The 18284-nt window shown below is 36.9% G+C and overlaps 1 pseudogene; it reads left to right on the top strand.

The window, feature by feature from the left end:
• The window catches only part of LOC149138604 (MYB-like transcription factor 4 pseudogene), a 42113-nt pseudogene extending 32570 nt beyond the window's left edge, over positions 1-9543 (top strand).
• Positions 9544-18284: the final 8741 nt, after the last annotated feature.

The following is an 18284-nucleotide window of genomic DNA, read 5'->3' as shown; positions in this document are numbered from 1 at the left end:
CCCTCTCTGACTTCCCAGAAGCTATTCTTTTGTACTAAGCCTCTATTATCCTAGGCCTTATTATAGATGTATGAGTCATTTATATTTCCAGACATCCTTATTTCGTCATTAATTTTCCAAGAGCTAGCATATTTTTTTGTCCCGATACTAGCCCATTGAGCCATTGGTTCTTTGACCCATCTCCACCATAATTTAGCCCCTAAAGCCCTGCTTAGAACCTCTAGATCATCCAAACCTAGACCTCCATGATTTTTGGGTTTGCAAATCTTTTCCCAAGGGAGTCCTGATAGCATGAAAACTGCTATAGATTGGAGAATAGCCTTTGTAAGCACCGACCTGCTAGCCAAGTTTAAGGATCTGATGGTCCAACTCTTGATTTTATCCTGCATCTTATTAATCACCGGCTCCCATATGCTCTTATGTAGAGGTTTAGTAGTTAGAGGGACTCCCAAATATTTTGAAGGTAGAAAATCCCTTTGAAAGCCTAGAATCCTGGAAATATTCCTTTGCATAGCAGTATCGGTATTAAACAAAAAGACCTTGGATTTGGAAAGAATAACCTCCATACCCGTGGCCATGGAAAAGTCACTTAGAATTTGTTTGTACGCCAAAGATTCTTTGACTGTAGGGATTCCCTGTAGCATGGTATCATCCACAAATTGTTGATGAGTCAAGGTCTGTCCGTTCTTCGAAAGTTTCAGACCCTTGATTTTGCCTTCTTCTTTTGCCTGCTTAATCGATCTACCAAGTCCTTCCGTCATGAATATAAAGAGAAAGGGAGAGAGAGGATCTCCCTGCCTGAGGGCTATTGAGGGAATAAAAATCTCGGAGGGAGAACCATTTACCAAAATTGAAAAGTTGGAAGAAGTTACCAGAGCCATGACCCATCTAACCCAATTATGATCAAACCCAAAAGCAATAAGAACCCTCCTTATATAGGTCCAGTTCAACTTATCAAAGGCTTTAGCTAGGTCGAACTGCATGATCATTCCAACCTTCTTGTTGCTAGTCAGAGAGTGCACCACCTCCTGTGCTTGAATGATATTGTTGAGAATTTATCTACCTTCCACATAACCAGATTGTTCCCTGGACACAAGAGTGGGGAGAAAAGGTTTGAGTCTATTGGCCACAACCTTAGATATGATCTTGTAAACCACATTGCACAATGCTATGGGTCTAAACTTATCCAGAGTTAGGGCGATGTCCTGTTTAGGGATCAGAGAGATGAAGGAGGTGTTGGGTGCCTTCAGAATAGTTCCATTCCTCCTGGAATCTTCTAGTCCATTCAAAATATCCCGTTTTACAATATTCCAGCAAGCTTTAAAGAAATCCACATTAAAACCATCAGGGCCCGGTGCTTTACCATTCTACATTTCCTTGAGGAAATCAGTGATTTCCTCTTCAGTTATTGGCCTATTGAGGTTCAACTTATCCTCTTTGGACACTAGTCTTGGTATATGTCTTGTTAGTTCCTTGATGAAAGGCTCTCTGTTTGGATTGGTTTCCTTTACAATCCCATGAAAGTGTTGAACTAACACAGCATCAATTTCTTCATGGGTGCTGAGTAGTTTCCCTCCCTTATCCTTGATCGAAGAGATTCTATTATGAGCTCAGTTTGCCAACGTTGATCTGTAGAAAAATTTGGTGTTTCATTCTCCTTCTTTTAATCATTGCACTCTAGATTTTTGTCTCCAATATATCTCTTCTTATTTACAAAGGTTCTCCCAATCTTTCTGGAGTATGGTGGCTATGCCATTGCTGTCTTTATCAAAGCCATCTTTGATAAGGGATTGGTTGAGGATCTGCAATTTGTTTTCTATAGCTCTTTTTCCTTAAAAAATGTTGCTAAATTCATTCTTGTTCCAATCTTTTAGCCTGAGCTTGATATGTTTTTCTCTTTTGTGAAGAAGAAACATACTTGTACCCTGAATATGTAAATCTTCAGACCACCAACTTGAAATATTGTTAATGAAATCTGGATGGGTGAGCCAGATATTCTCAAATCTAAAAGGTCTATTCCTGGGAGTACCAATGCCTCTGATCTCCAGTTGAATTGGCCAGTGATCGGATCCTCCATAGGGGAGAATCCTTGCTTCCATTCCTTTATCATTGAGTATAAGGTCCTCAGAGATGATAAATCTGTCTAACTTTGAGGCAACAAGGGACTCTCTGCCTCTTCTATTGTTCCAAGTAAAGAGACCATTACTTGAAGCAATGTCTACCAGCTTCGTAGTGTCCTTAAAAGAATGAAAAGCTAAGGAATCCTTCTTTAGAGATCTAGTGCCCCATTTTTTCTTCGATAGTGATTTGATCATGTTGAAGTCCCCACCCATAATCCATGGTATCTTTGCATATCTTTCTCTGAGCTCCATAAGAGAATCCAGAAACCTGAGTTTGTCATCCATTCTTTGAGGGCCATAAACATTCGTGACCAGACAGGTCTCCCGATTCCCCACAGGTTGAACAACCACTGATAAGTAGTTTCTAGAATCTTTTGCATCTATGATACAAATCTTTAGGGGATTCAAAAGTGTAAGAATGCCACCTGCTGTGTTTTCTGCCTTGACTTCTAGGAACTCAAATCGATTGAGCCATTTGCTATAAAGTTCTTTTATTCTCTGAATGGAACATTTAGTTTCGTGGATAAAAATAATATCTGGAGCTTCTTGTTTCATTCTGTTACTAAGTAATCTTTTCTTCCTTTTACTACCTAGGCCCCTGATGTTCCAAGAAGTGAACTTCATCATTAAAGATTTGTGAAAGAGTAACTGGTTAGGCCTTTCATCTTACTTGAATCTATCATTAGCTTTCCACATTCCATTAGCAGTTCATTTTTCTTTTTTCTACCTCTTTTCTTTCCGGGACATGTAGGTGCTAACCCTGGGGTGTTTTATAAAGATTTCACACCTTTGTTACCCCTTTTTTCCATGTTACCTTGCCTGTCCACCCCTATAGCCTGGGTTTTCCGTAGGTATAGCTGTTGTACTCTAGAGAACTCTTCTTGAGGTAACAAGTCTAACCCTCCCGTGGTTCCCTATTTTAAGAACCCTTCCAAATCTAGATGCTCTCTATCCAGAATCTCCTTCAGTTCGTGGTCCTCCATTTCCATCTCCCTCTGGGTCATTTCCTAATCCATATCCAATTCTACATCACTCATCATAGCCTCTTTCTGTGTATTATTATTCTTTGTTTGGTTTTTGTCTTCCTCTATCTCCTTCTCCTCTGGACCTCCCTCCATTCCCTGATCTCCTTTTGTTATCTCCTCTTCCTCCTCGAGAACTTGGGAAGTGTTCAACTTAACTTGAGGACCTTCTGCTTGATGTTGCTTAAGTCCCCTTTTGCCTCATTTTCCTCTATGGCTCACTTTTTGAAAGCTTTCCATATCTTTCATTATGGAAGCTTTGCTCTTATTCTCTATTTTACTGAGAGGGCAATCCCTGAAAAGGTGTCCATGCTCATGGAATCTGTGACATCTAAAGGGAATATGTTCATGATCTACTATTTTCACCCATTCTTCATCAAAAACTTATAATATCACCTCATCCAGTAGAGCTCCGGAGAGATCCATTTCTACACAGATTCATTCAAAGGAAGTGTATTTTCCTTTTCTAGTGGGTTCAGAAGCTTTGATAAAACGTCCTAACTTATTACCTATGGCTGTTAACGATTCTACTTGCTAGTAATCAAGAGTAAGGGAGTAAAGTCTTACCCAAACTGGAACTGATGTGAAAGTCTCCTTCTCCGAGACAAAATTCATCATCCACGGCCTCATATAGAGGCCAATATCTATGTAGAAGTAGGGCCCTCCTTCAAACACTCTATCTTTATCCTCAATATTTGTGAAGACCACGGTAAAGAATACTTTTGACCCAAGATGTAGGTTGATGCTTCCTTTTGGTTTCCAATGGTATTTAATCCATGCCTGTAAATCCCTTTCAGTGGGCCATACTCCCATGAATTTACAAATGATAGCATAAGCCCGCATGTGGTCCCTCTGTGCCTGCAGAGCAGGATCATCTAGAACTACTCTAGGAGTGACCTCAGTTTTGGGTTTACAAGGTCCTTTATGTGCCTTGTTTTTTGCTCCCTTTTCCTTGTATTTTTCTCCCTTTTCTTTTGTGCATTTATTATCTCAATCTTTGACCCCCTCTTTCTCTTCTTCCCGGCTTTCTGTTCCTTCTTCAGCAAGACCTCTGACCTCTTCCATTGGCTTCTTACCTCGGCTGGCAACAGCCTACTTGTAGGAGGGAGTGGAGCTCCCTCATCCCCACCCTTCCATGGAGTTAAATGCTTGCTACAAACTTTCAACCCTAGCTATCTATCGCATGCCTTCTCAGCCTCCCACCAGAGGTCTCAATGTTATTTATTATTTTTGGAAGTTTCACGAAGTTTTGGGCAGAGGCTTGAGTCGTAGCCCTGGAAATTGGCTCAAAGTTCAGGGTCACTTCCACAAAACTAATAGGAAAATGCCACAATCACATAGATTCCTTGATTTGGTAGCTAATGGAGGCCTCAGTCGTACAAAAGGATTGTCATGTGAGTGATTGGGGGTCTAGTTCAGTCAATAAACAAGTTCTCTCAAGGCTTCAACACTTGGAGGGGTTGGTTGCTCTTGGAGGTTCTATAGCTCTTGAGGGAGGTCTTAAAGTGTTGGTATGTTGGATCCACTTCCTTAATGTTATATAAGAGGTTGAGTCATATCATAGTAACTCTTCATCACATGTTTACCCTGGTAGGACGGTTAACTTGGGTAAGTGTGGGAGGATGGTGTTACACCATCACTCCTGTCACCAAGCACACCTCTCTTCTCTACCTCCATTGCCCTAAATACCATCATTTTTTGTTGACATCCATCACTCTACTTCCTGAAGAACCCATTAACATCATAAAGATGGACCGCTAATCCTTTACTCTTTTTACTAGAGACTCATATCGAAAAATTTAAGACAAAATTAAATTTTAAGACATAATTTTTGTTTTGTCTTAAAAAATTGTCTTAAAAGCTCCCTTCATGTGGTAGTGTTGAATGCAACGACAAACATGTTGTGTCTAATTGTATCAGTAGATATCAAAGTGACAGAAGATGAATTCATTTCCAGGAAATATTTCTAGGAAATGGTGTCGCTCTCTTCAGAGTCGACTACCCACATAAAAGAAAGAGCCTGACAAATCATTGTCTTTATATAAGATAACGTGTATGGTAAGTGAAATAGAAAGCTTGGTATAGGCACAAAATCGTAGGATCCTGCAAGACAGCAAACTTAGGGCACACTGTTAGAATCAATTTTGTAGGTGTTAGATAATATTGTCTTAAATTGTTATGGTTTTGTCTTAATCATTAATTGTCTTAAATGGGTTGCATCTTAATTTGCATTGCCTTAAGTGGCTATTGTCTTAAGTATAAAATTTTGTCTTAAATTATTTTCTTCTCAAACTATTTTTGTTTTGAATAAAAAGTTGACTTAAAGTATCTTCTTCTTAAACTATTTTTGTCTTAAATATAAAATTTTGTCTTAAAATATTTTTGTCTCAAAGTGTTTTTTCCTTGAATATAAAGTTTTGTCTTAAAATATATTGGTCTCAAAATAATTTTGTCTTATATTTTATATTTAAGACATGTCAGTTGATATTAAATTTTAATGTAAAATAACCAAAATAAAAAGTGACTTTTTAGGACAAAATATTTCTTTCGTCTTTAGAAAATGCCTTAAAAGTGTGCTTCATATAGTATTTTATGTAGAATGAAGATTGATTGAAAATGACTATTTTTTTCTTTATATAAGTTTTAATGTCAAATATTATTAAGTGAAAAAAGTCAATCAATCAAAAGGGATAATGGTAGCTAACTACAAAGTGGAAGCATATACATCTAAATGCTAGATTACATAACTGATTTACCAGATCAGTTTACATTATGAGATTAAATTAACACAATGAAAAAAATGCTATTTTTTTCAATAATTTATTGTCAAGATGATAATTTATTGTTAAGATAATATAACATCGAGAAATAGTCATATGGGTGAAAAGAATGAAGATGGAATATAAATGAAATAGTATAAAGGCTAAAACTAATATGTAATGTGAAGTATAGCATGTTTTTATATAGGGAAAGACTTTGGAGTTAGCTATGTGAAGGAAAGACAATTTAGAGTTAACATGGACATAAGCAAAACCTTCAAAAAGTCAAGGAGCAGCAAGAATGTTTGGATTGTGTAAGGTTCAACAACATAATGGATATACGGAGTAGGTTGTATATAAAGAAACTCATGTGGCTAGGAGGCTTCTTGCAGAAAAAAACTTTTGTAGTAGTGATCAAGATAAGTAACTAGGCAGTGTAGAAGGACTGCAGTAGCAACAAGTTGTTCACGTGTGTAGCCACAAAATTGATTTAGTGGATGGAATAGTTGAATAATAGAAGGATCTGATGAACGATAACATGGTTATAAAATGTAGGTCAAGGTACATATCTCATTAGATCTAGAAGAGAGTGATGATATGGATGAAAAGAACGAAGATAGAGTAATCAGAGTGGTATATAGTGAAGGAGTTAATGTATGATGTGTTAACACCCTATGGTAATTTGTCCAAGGGATTTCTCTAGTAAGTTGTAACCCTTTTTGTTCATGCAAACATGTTGTGCAAGACACAGTTGTAAGACCTTAAGAGATCTCTCATGCATACATGCATTGCAATGGATGATGGAGTCATCAAGTTATGGAATGAATCACTTGGAGAGGTACAGGTGATTGGTGTACTAGTATATTGGCATGACGGGGGTGGGGGTGCAGGAGATGGGGGGGTTGAATGTGGTGACTCAGATGAGATGGCTGATTAATGAATCTAGTTCAATCTCTTGCAGTCAAGTTTCAGAGGGTTATTGTTAGGGTGGATCAGTCAAGTTACGAGTGGTTTCAGGTCGTAGGTTTATGGGAATCCATGGTTTTTCTCATGTTATTTATAATTGTTGTAGCCTATTTATAGGCCAAAAAATCCCATGATTATTCGTATTACTATCACGCGGGATCAAGTTAGTGGTGGTTTCAGAGTCCATGTTTATGGTCAACACATGGTTTTTCCCATGGTATATATCTTTGATGTAACCTAGTTATAAGCCCAAAAACATCCATGAGTATTCATCTAGCTAGTGGGATAAAGGGACTTGCCTTTAGACACCACCACTTCTCTAAGGGCTCTCATGACCCTAACATTTATTTCAATATTTATTCAGTACTTTAATACATGTTTCCTTTCCAAAATTTCAATATAATTATGAGTAATGAATAATAAATGGATTGTAGAGATTTGATATATAGTAAATGTTCATTATAGTTTTAATAATAGTTATATAAAGTGTTAATATTTTTTTTTAAATAGTTATCTCTTTTTAACTTTCAATTGAATTTAAAAAAGCTATTCCATTAAATTAAATTAAGATATATATAAAACATTTTAACTATGAAATGAATAATAAGTTTTGAGGATGTTATATTTATAGGTTGTAGTATTGAATTACAGTATTGTAACAAAGCATATTTACCAATTAAAACCATCCATAATAAAAGAAAGATAAATCTTCAATCATTATAATCTTATTATTATTATTTTTAATATATATAATTCTTTTGATAATTAATGTTAAATATAGTTAATTTTTATGATTTTTATTTTATTTTATTTTAACAATGTAAAATGTATTATAAGATTCTAACAACAAAAAATTAAACTAAACATGATTGAATTGCAAAAAAAGCATGATAATTATACAATTTTAGATGGATATTAATAACATAGAACTCAAACAAAATTATATAAAATTCATTCCATTGTTAGTAAGAAGATTACTTAATCAAATCTCACTGTCTTAGTTTCATTATCCCATAGTTATGCAACATGTTTTTACATTCAATTTATGAACTAACCCTAAGTTCATCCAAAAAAATATATATATTAATTAATTTTTTTTAATTAGTTTTTTATACTAATTGCGCAAATCCATAATTTTACTAATCCAAACTAATTCAACATATTGTACTAATTATGCAAGTCCATAATTTTACTATTTCCAAACGAATACAAAGAAATTCTGCATACAAATTGAAGAAGACATACCTTTTCTATTCATATTTCGATAGTTGGCTGAGTTCTGATGGAAATCCATAATCATGTAAAAATACATGACGTTCGCTCTGAGTTTTCTCCGTAAATATTTGAATCCAAACCAATACAAAGACATTATGCGTACAAATTGAAGAAGACATATCTTTTGTTATCATCATTTCTATAGTGTAACTGAGTTATAATGGCATTCCATCATCATGTGAAAATACATGACGTTGGCCCTGTGTTTCTCTGTAAATATTTGAGGACAACCATAATCGTTGATTTCCTCTTAATAGAATAATTTTTAGATGTTATTAGAAATAATGAATGGTTTGTTTGAATAGTGTTTAATTTTCATTAGAACCTTTATGTTTTCTGTGAATTTATTATTAATTGAACAATGAAACAGAATTTCAAGACCTTATACATTATTCTTAAATTAGTTAAATAATTATTTTAATTACAAGTTATTTTATATTAATTATTAGTAATTACATAAAAAATTCAGTCTGTCTGTTATTAATTATTCATGAAGCATTTTTAAAAAACTACACATAGCCACAAACGAATGCGATACCTCTGCAGTCTATTTTACGACTTCAAAAGTAAGCTAATTTAATTCCTATCGTGAAAAACATGAAACATGTGTGTCAAGTTTTTGAAATGCGTTGAAACTGGTTTTGTTTAGTATACGTCAATTTAGCATAAAACAGTTCTTAATTAGTTCACTGCTTTAAGGATAATAGGATAATTAGTAAGCATGGAAGATCCTAATTCTGAAGTAATGAAAGTGTTAACGTTGGTTACAAACCCGAAAAAATCGGGTAGGTCTGTAATGTTTTCCCACCGTGGATAAAAAAGAAAAAAGATCAACACGCTTCTCGGTGCAATAAATCGAGACGAATATGAACCTGTGTTACTTTTTTTCTCTTTGCATCACATATGTAAGTGCTTCCATCTAAATTTCGTATTGCAAACATTCAAAGTAACCAACATAGAAAAGACTGTTTTATGTTATGTGTTTGCAGCTGGTCGTTAATAGCAGGACGATTATCGGGGCGTACTGGCCATGACATCAAGAATTACTGGAGCACTCATATGCGCAAAAAACATGCACTTGAGAATAATGTCAGCAATAGTAAAACCGTAGGTTTTGGTACCATGAAAGAGACAGTTTCAAACAAAAAGGGAGCTGAAATGAACTCTGGTTCCCTAAGAAAGCCAATAGCCGTTGGACCGCAAGAAGAGTCGGTTAGAGACCATCAGTCTGATCAGCTCATTAAAGACCTCCTTCTGAGCGTTGACAGTGTGGACTTCGACACATCCAATATATCGTTAGACTTCGATCCACCCTTACCTCCACCAGAATTTTCGACAGATTTCAGCATTGAGGATTGCGAAATTAAGGGCACTATGGTTATAGTCAACCATATAATGTAAAAATGAACCCCCAGAATAAGCTTCTGTAAGGATTCCATCTATTTTGATCTTTGCTTTCTTTGGAACTTGATCCACCAGAACGCAGAAAAAAGAAGTGAGCAAGTTATTATATATATATCTATAGATATATAAAAGCATGGAAACGATGGGATTATCCCTTTATCAATCTTGGTTATAAATAGTTCAGTGACCAGAACTCGACATGCTTCGTTGTTGGGTCATATCAATGGTTATATATTTTTTCGTTCCATGAGCAGAACTCGACCTGCTTCCCTGTTTTCGTCATATCAATGGTTGTACATTTGTGAATTCCTATTGAATTTGAGTGTAATGTCATAGATTTGCTGCTTAAATTAGTTGACCTTAATGTGTACAAATATTTTACTTTGCTCATTGCATGTTAGATTAATTTTTTTTTTTCACAAGAAAAAAAAGACATTTTTCATTAATGAAATAAAAAGTTGCGTAATTCAAATACAATCTGCAGTTGAATCTGCAGTTGCCCTTGAGGAAGGGCGACAAAACTATGTCTATGTGAGGAAGAACAGAGAAAGAATGTAGTATATAGAACATCATAGGAGCTAAGAAGCAAGGAAACAACTAAGACTAAATCTTTTAATACTTTCAAAATCACCTTTTTACACTTATATTATATAATAATTATATACTCATATATATTAGTACAATTGATAGATGTATATGAAGCATATATACAATTATATTTTCCAATGTGGTTGATGTGGGTAGATAGATTTTATCAATCACATTAATAATTATTTTATATATATATATATATATATATATATATATATATATATATATATATTTAAAGACCAACTATTTATGATTATTAATAACTATATAACTAATAACAACCATATTGTTATATATTTATATATTTATGATTATTATAATAATATTATATTATCTATTAAAATAATATTAAGTTACTCTAGCCCCAAGGGTTAGCTCAATCGGTCAAGCCGGGGCCTCGCCAATGGGAGGTCACAGGGTCGAAACCCAAAAGCTCTTGGGGTTAGGTCTGTGATGGCCGAGGGGTGTGACCCCCTTCGGGTGGGTCCACCCTAGAGACTTCCGATCCTGGATGTAGCGGACCACTGACCATGATATCCGTGAACCAGAAGTGAAAAAAAAATATATATATTAAGTTACTCTATAATATTTTATTAAATAGTATTTAATTTTAAATTATTTAATATAATTTAAATATTTAATAATAATATTAACCCATAATAATATTAGTAATATTAATTAACAATAATAATCTTAAGAACAATAATTATTTTAGTAAATGTGATTGATATACGCATAAGGCTTCATTTATATTTATGACACAAACCATTAATAAATATATAATAATAATAATAATATTTTTTTATAAAATGTAAATAAATAAATATTTATTTTATTAAAAATAAATAAATTTTAATATTATTTTTAGAAAAAATATAAATATTTTTATTTATAAAATAATAATTTACTAATAAATAATAGTTAAATAGTTAATTTCTCTTAAACAATAATAACATTTTTTAATTAAATATTATTAAATAGTAATAATATTAATATTAATTAATTAAATAAAAATAATAATAATATTTAATTGTTTGTCACAATGTGACGTTGGACCATGGTTGACCGAGGTTTTCCGTGGTTGATTTTCATGTTGAGACAACCTTTGTCACAAAGCAACATTTGAGTATGGTTGACCATGGTTGACTATGATTCCCCATGTTTGATGGGAAGAAATAACAAACCATTGGGATTAATACTAAAAAGCTACGATTGACCATGGTTGACCATGTTTGATTCTATAAAACATGGTTGACCATGATCAACCATCGCTGACCATGGCTGATAATGATTGTCCATGATTTTTATTTGGAGACAATTTTTGTCAGAATGCGACATCCCACCATGGTTGACCATGGTTGATATTATAAACCCAAGTTAATAATAAGCCCAATGGATTGATATTATGAACCCAAGGGAAAAATAAACCCAAGGGACTAATATTATAAAGCCAAGGTATAAAATCCCTAATATAAATGTTAAAACTACTAAAATAAACATGGTTGAGCACGATTTATTTTCATATTGAGACAATCGTTGCACAATGTGACATTAGACCATGGTTAGGGATGACTGAACATGGTTGATTATGGTTAGCCATTACTGAATAATATTAAAACCTAGGAATATGATTCCTTAGATCAATAAACCCAAAGGATTGATATTATAAACCTAAGGGATAACAATTATAATCCCAATGAATATAAACCCTAACATCAATATAATGAGCCCCAAAATAAATATGGTTGACCATGGTTGACCGTGGTTGATCTCCATATAGAGACAACCATTGTCGCAATGCAACGTTGGACCATGGTTAAGCATGGTTGACCATAATTGATTGTCATATCGAGAAAATATTTGTCACAACACAACGTTAGACCATGGTTGATTTCTATATCCACGTTGGTTTTGACCATGGTTGAACATGGTTGGTTATGATTTGCCATGGTTGACAATGATTAATATTATAAACCCAATGGATTGATATTATAAACGAAAAGGAATAATAAACCCAAAGGACTAATGCTAAAACCCAAAGGGATTATGAACCCAAGGGAATAATATTAAACCCAAGGGACTAATATTATAAACCCAATGTATATAAACCCTAAGATAAATATTATAAACATTAAAGTAAACATGATTGACCATGGTTGATTTTCATATTGGGACAATCCTTATCACAATTCCATGTTGGAGCATGGTTGACATTATAATAAACCATGGTTGACTGGGGAATAATAAACCCAAGGGATTGATATTATAAACCCAAAAAAACAATAAAACCAAGGGATTAATACTATAACCCCAACACATTATGAACCCAAGGGAATAATATTTTTTTTCTAAGTAATATTGTTCTATTAATATGATACAAAAAGAAGTTATAGAAAGGCTTGACCTCAAAATTGTTGACCATCAATCATCATCAAAAAATGAATCTGTCTATTTTGGACTGCCCCAACATAGGGGAAACTAGTCCACTAACCCAGAAAGAAACCACACATGGGGAAGCATTGTTTTTCCAAAAAGACAGAAAGAGATATTGCATGTCTAGAACCCAAAACAGTAACCTGAAAAGACTGCTTAAACTTAGACACATCCACTTTGCAAGTGAGGAAAAAAGTTGGTTGCCACGTGTCAAGACTATAGATTCTCCATGCCTGGTTCCTCTTCGATCCAACATGCAAATTGGTACCAGTCATCATCAGCGTCAGACATGCCACGACCCTAAGTTGGAGGAGCCTCCTCAGTGCTACCTGTTCCCATTTGCATTTCAGAAATGGCATTCTATTTGCTTCCCAATGCTTTAGTGTCATTATGTTTTCCATCCTCAGCTAGTGGACTGCCAGCTATAGCCTTTCCATGCAGAGCCTCTCTACCTTTGTTATGGTACCTATTGCCGCCGTCTCGACTGCCTGAAGCTTGTCCGCTCTGCATTTCCTTGTGCCTCAATGGAGGAACTTGTGGCTCAATCTCTTCCAAGAAGGAAATTGTCATAGTAGTAGTGATTATGGGCCAGTTTAAGGTACTACAAAATCGAAACTGAGTGCTGTGGGGAGCAGGATACGGAGGAAGAGGAAAGTTCATTGAGTGAATAGCTACATCCCTCCATTCAGTAGCTTGGAAGTTGGCACGGCCCCTGCCACTTCTGGTATTTGGGTAGCGATGAGAAGGAGAGCTGAGAGTATTGAGCATATCAGTGGAGGAGTGAGGGGAAACAGTGGGAGAGCTAGTAGAAGCCAGTGTGCGGATGATGCCTCCGTGGGTTCCGCCACACCGACTACGCATGCGATGCCTAATGCATGCCATAGTAGGGTTGAGAATTAGGTCGATAGCAAAGGGATTGAATGAGCTTCGTTGCAGAGAGTGAGCAGGGGAGGTCTGGGCCTAGTCTGTGATATAGAGGCTGGAGTGAGAGAAATGAAATCCGTTGCTGAGATCAAGGCAAGGAAGCAACCAGCATCAGCTGCCGGTCACAGTACGGGTGCAAGGTTCTGCTGCCTGTGGAGGGCAGATGCAATGTAGCAAGGGAGCAGATGCATGCTGCTCTACAGGGGCCATGGCTATGAGGGTGGAGTAGGTGTCTCAGCCTTCAAAGTCAATTAATGTCCTTTGCAGGGTGTTATGAATTTTCCTAAGGTTGGCGCTAGGGACGATGCTGGCAGACATATGGCCATCCTGTCCGCCAGCCGACCATCTAATCATAATAATTACCAGATTAAACACCCACATCCCAGTGTGTTTCTTCTTCATTTTCCCTTTCATTTTGCACCAAATCATTGTAATCCTGCAATTGAGGAGTGGTGGCTATAGTGTTAAGTGTACCTACATGAAGAGTCTTTCCACTATCAACTCTGATATTAGCTAGGAAGTCTACTACTTTGTTGTCATCCCGACGAATGTGCTTAATGGTGACTGCTCTATGAGTTAATAGCCATTGTTCAATCTATTCCAATCACTCTTTCAATCTCCAGCTGCTGCCAACTCTATGTGATGGAGTTCCCTGTAATATCTTATTAACCATGTTAATAAGAATCTGAGAATCCCCTTCAATTATAAGTGGGGAGTAACCATGGAGCTGAGCAAGGAGGAGCCCCTGCCATAACCCTTCTAGTTCAGCCGAGTTGTTTGTATCCCAACCAATTGAACCCATAAAAGTTAGGAGAACATTGCCTTTGTGATTCCTGAAGATTCCTCCATATCCTGCTTTGCCTGGATTACCTTTAGATGCTCTGTCAAAGTTGAGTTGTATCATATGTGGTGGAGGGGGAGTCCATCTGTCAGGTGTCACTCCTGGTGGAGAATTTTTACCTTGGTGTGCCTGCTTTTGGTTCCACTGGAGATTCCAATTGACCCATATATTTTGTTCCTGTGGGGTGGAGGGGAAATCGTCGTCAAGCCATGTTTGGAGCAACAAGGTTTCTCGAAGGTTTTGACATATATTATTCCATAGAACTTCTATAGGAGAGGATTGGTCCTTGAAGATTCGACTATTTCTTTCTTTCCAGACAGTCCATATGAGGAAACCTGGTATAAGTTTCCATAAAGCATTTAACAGTTTGCTTTTGTATGGATGGGTTTCCCAAGAGTGTATAGTATTGGTGGTATCCTCCTTACTTCGTCCATCTCTTTGACATCTGAAGCTAACTTTTTCCCAAAGTTGGTTTGCCAACGGACATGAGTTTATGAGATGCTCAGTAGTTTCTTCCACCTGTTTGCAATTTGGGCACATAGAGGGTCCATGAAAGCTCCTTTTCCGTAGGTTGTCCCAAGTAAGGATTTTGGTTTGACAAAGCAGCCAGAGGAAGGTGGATATTTTTGGCCAAATTGGGGGATCCCAAACTTTGTTCCAGAGATGATCCTTGACTATGTTGTTCCTTAGAATTATATGATAGGCTTCTTGTGACGTGAAGGTTCCTCTCGTTTCATAACCCCATCTAATGATATATTTCTTGTCAGAGTAGCAGATTTTCCTATTTGAGAGCTCTGTTTCTAGATTATCTTTGATGGACTGCGTGCCTTGCCTGAGAATGTTGTTCGAGCTTATCCATTTCCTGTAGCCTTGGGTGTGAGTGGGTTTCCAAAGTTGATCTTCCTTGATCATTGGTTGCTCTACCCAATCTTGTCATTGGTGGGGTGTGATTAGGTCATTCAGTTTGGGTCATTACTGCCAAGAATCCTCCCAAAACCTTGCATTTTCACCATTCCTGATTTCCCAGAAGCTGTGTTGTTGAATTAGATCTTTATGTTGTTTAGCTGCATTCCAAATTAGGGAACCTGGGCCAACTTCTTTGAGCTGAATTAAGTCATCTACTGGTCTATTATTGACATATTTTGTTGTCTAGAGGATAGCCCAAGGAGTATGCGGGTCAGAGATCGATTTCCACTAGATGCGTGCTCCCATGACTGTATTGCTATGTTGAGGATCACGTAACCCAATACCTCTGGAATTTTTCGGTAGACAAACTATGTCCCATTTTACCAATGCCCATTTTCTCTTTTGTTTCGTATTTCCCCATAAAAAACCTCGTTGAAGATTTTTGATTGCTTTGAGAACCTATATTTGTGTTTCTAGAACTGAAAAGAGGTAAAGCGGCATGGATTGTAATATTGCTTTGATTAAAACTAAACAGCTTGCCATGTTGAGTGCTCTGAAGGTCCAAGAAGAGATACGAGCTTCCAGTTTTTCTAAGAGCACAAGCCAAGATGAGTGCTTTAAGGCAGAGGCCGTCATAGGAGCACCCAGGTATTTGGAGGGGAGGACCACAGTCGAGAAGCCTAGGATTCTAGCAATAGAGGATTGAGTTATTGCAGGGGTGTGAAAGAAAAAGATTTGGGATTTAGCTTTATTAATGCAAGCTCCAGAGGCGTCTGAAAAATCAGATAAAATGGATCTTAATTTGAGGGCTTCTTGGACTGAGGGATGACCAAATAACATGTTGTCATCCATGAATTGCTGGTGGGTGAAAGCAGGGGTGTTGGGAAAGGATAGGCCTCTTAATTGATGGGAATGAAGGGCTTCTTTGATGTATCGGCCAAGACCCTCCGCCATAATAACAAACAGAAAGGGGGAGAGGGGGTCACCTTGTCGGATACCTCTGGATGGGTGAAAGGGGGCGGATGGGATCCCATTGACTAGAATAGAAAAGAAGGTAGAAGTAATAAGACTCATTACCCATCTAACCCAAGGGGGGGTGAAGCCAAAGGCAAGCAACATTTTTTGAATATATTTCCAGCTTAAACTATCAAAAGCCTTAGAGAGATCGATTTTTAGGAGCATACCTGCCTTTTTGGACTGCTTTAAAGAGTGAATGATCTCGTGAGTGAGAATAATACCATCTGTAATTTGCCTTCCTTCCACATATCTTGATTGCTCCGGTGAGATAAGTAATGGAAGCAGGGGTTTGAGTCGTGAGGCAATGACTTTGGAGACGATTTTATATATGACATTACATAGTGCAATAGGACGGAATTTGTCCAGGGTCTGACTATGTTCTTCCTTAGGAATGAGGGCGATGAAGGTTGCATTCAGAGATGGAAGCATCCATATATTTTCCCTGGATTCCTCAACTACTTGCCATACCTCCTCCTTGATTAGGTCCCAGAAGTTGTGGAAGAAATCAGATGTGAAGCCATCTGGACTAGGTGCTTTTCCTACTTTGAGTTGTCGCATAGCTGTCTCCACTTCCTGTAAAGATATAGGCCTGAGAAGAATTTGGTTGTGTTCCTCTGTTATGATCTTAGGAATATTCTTGGTGATTTTCTCTATAGCTGGTAGCTGGTCGATCTGAGGTTCCTGGTGCACCGTCCGAAAATGGGTGAGAAGTTCCTGTTCTATATCCTCATGTTTTTCTAGTTGTTCCCCTTGCTGATTCTGGATATGAGTAATGTTGTTATGCATCCTCCTTTGGATAGTAGTGCGATGGAAGAACTTTGTGTTGTGTTCACCCTCTTTAAGCCATCTGATTCGTGACTTTTTCTTCCAAAGTATTTCTGCCTGCTTTTCTCTTTCTGAGATTTGCATTTGTAGGTGGCTTTCTTGTTCTGCTAGGGCTTCAGATCTTCCTTCAGCAATGATTCTCTGTTGTAATTTTTCCATTTCTTGATCAAGAGTGCCTTGTGCTTGGAAAATATTGCCAAAGGTAAAGTGATTCCATTGTTTGATGTTATTCTTGAGATTTTTGAGTTTTTGCTAGAGCTGATACATTTTTGTGCCTTCCGGTGGTTTGAAATTTTTCCAAACCGTTGTAATCAGGTTGTGAAAGTCTGGATGAGTCAACCAAAATGCTTCAAAGTGAAAGGGCCTGTGTGTATTATTTCCTGGTCTTTGCCATTGAAGCATGGTAGGCCAGTGATTTGAGCCCAATAGTGGTAAGATTGAGGCCGAGAAGTCCCGCCAAGATGGATTGCATTGTCGAAAAGCAGGAATCTATCCAATTGAGAGGTGATTTGATGAGCACCTACTCGTTTGTTGTTCCATGTGAATACTCCATTGTTGAACGACATATCTATGAGCTAGTTGTCTTGGATGAAGTTTTTGAAGTGAGTGCTTTCATTGTCCAGCTTGACCCTTCCCCCTCTTTTTTCCTCTAATTTTGTTATCATATTGAAATCTCCTCCTGTTATCCAAAGTGGATGGGATCTTTCAGAGTTGATCTGAGCTAAAGTATTCAGAATTTATTGCATCCTGGGGGAAGTAGACATTGGTTATGTGTCCATGAACATTTGTCCCTATTATATGGAACGTGGCTTGAATAAAGTGCTTACTAGCATGAATGTTAGTAAGTGTTATGGCTCTTTCATCCCATACTATTGCTAGTCCTCCTGATGCTCCTGTGGCATCCACTGTGACTGCTTTGCTGCCTGGCCATGCTTTGGCAAGGATTTGATCCAGCATTGTAGAGTTACATTTGGTCTCCTGCAAAAAGAATACTTGAGGTTTCTCCTACGGAAGAATCCTTTTTACCAGTCCATATTTCCTGGGGCTGTTGAGCCCTCTAATGTTCCATGAAATGAGCTTCATGATGCATGGTTGGGTAGGGTATTGTAATACTTTGTAAGCTTGGAATATCTTCTGGATTCCACCAGTATCTCTCCTATGTGGATGGTTCGTTGAAGATTTGTTTTCCTTCCTCGTTTCT

The sequence above is a fragment of the Pinus tabuliformis genome, chromosome X, assembly GCF_031772625.1.
Source record: "Pinus tabuliformis cultivar Carrire ecotype Pingquan chromosome X, CPIR1, whole genome shotgun sequence".
Classification (NCBI taxonomy): Eukaryota; Viridiplantae; Streptophyta; class Pinopsida; order Pinales; family Pinaceae; genus Pinus; species Pinus tabuliformis.
Note: the sequence above shows the minus strand (reverse complement) of the source record. Positions and strands in the feature narration are given on the sequence as shown.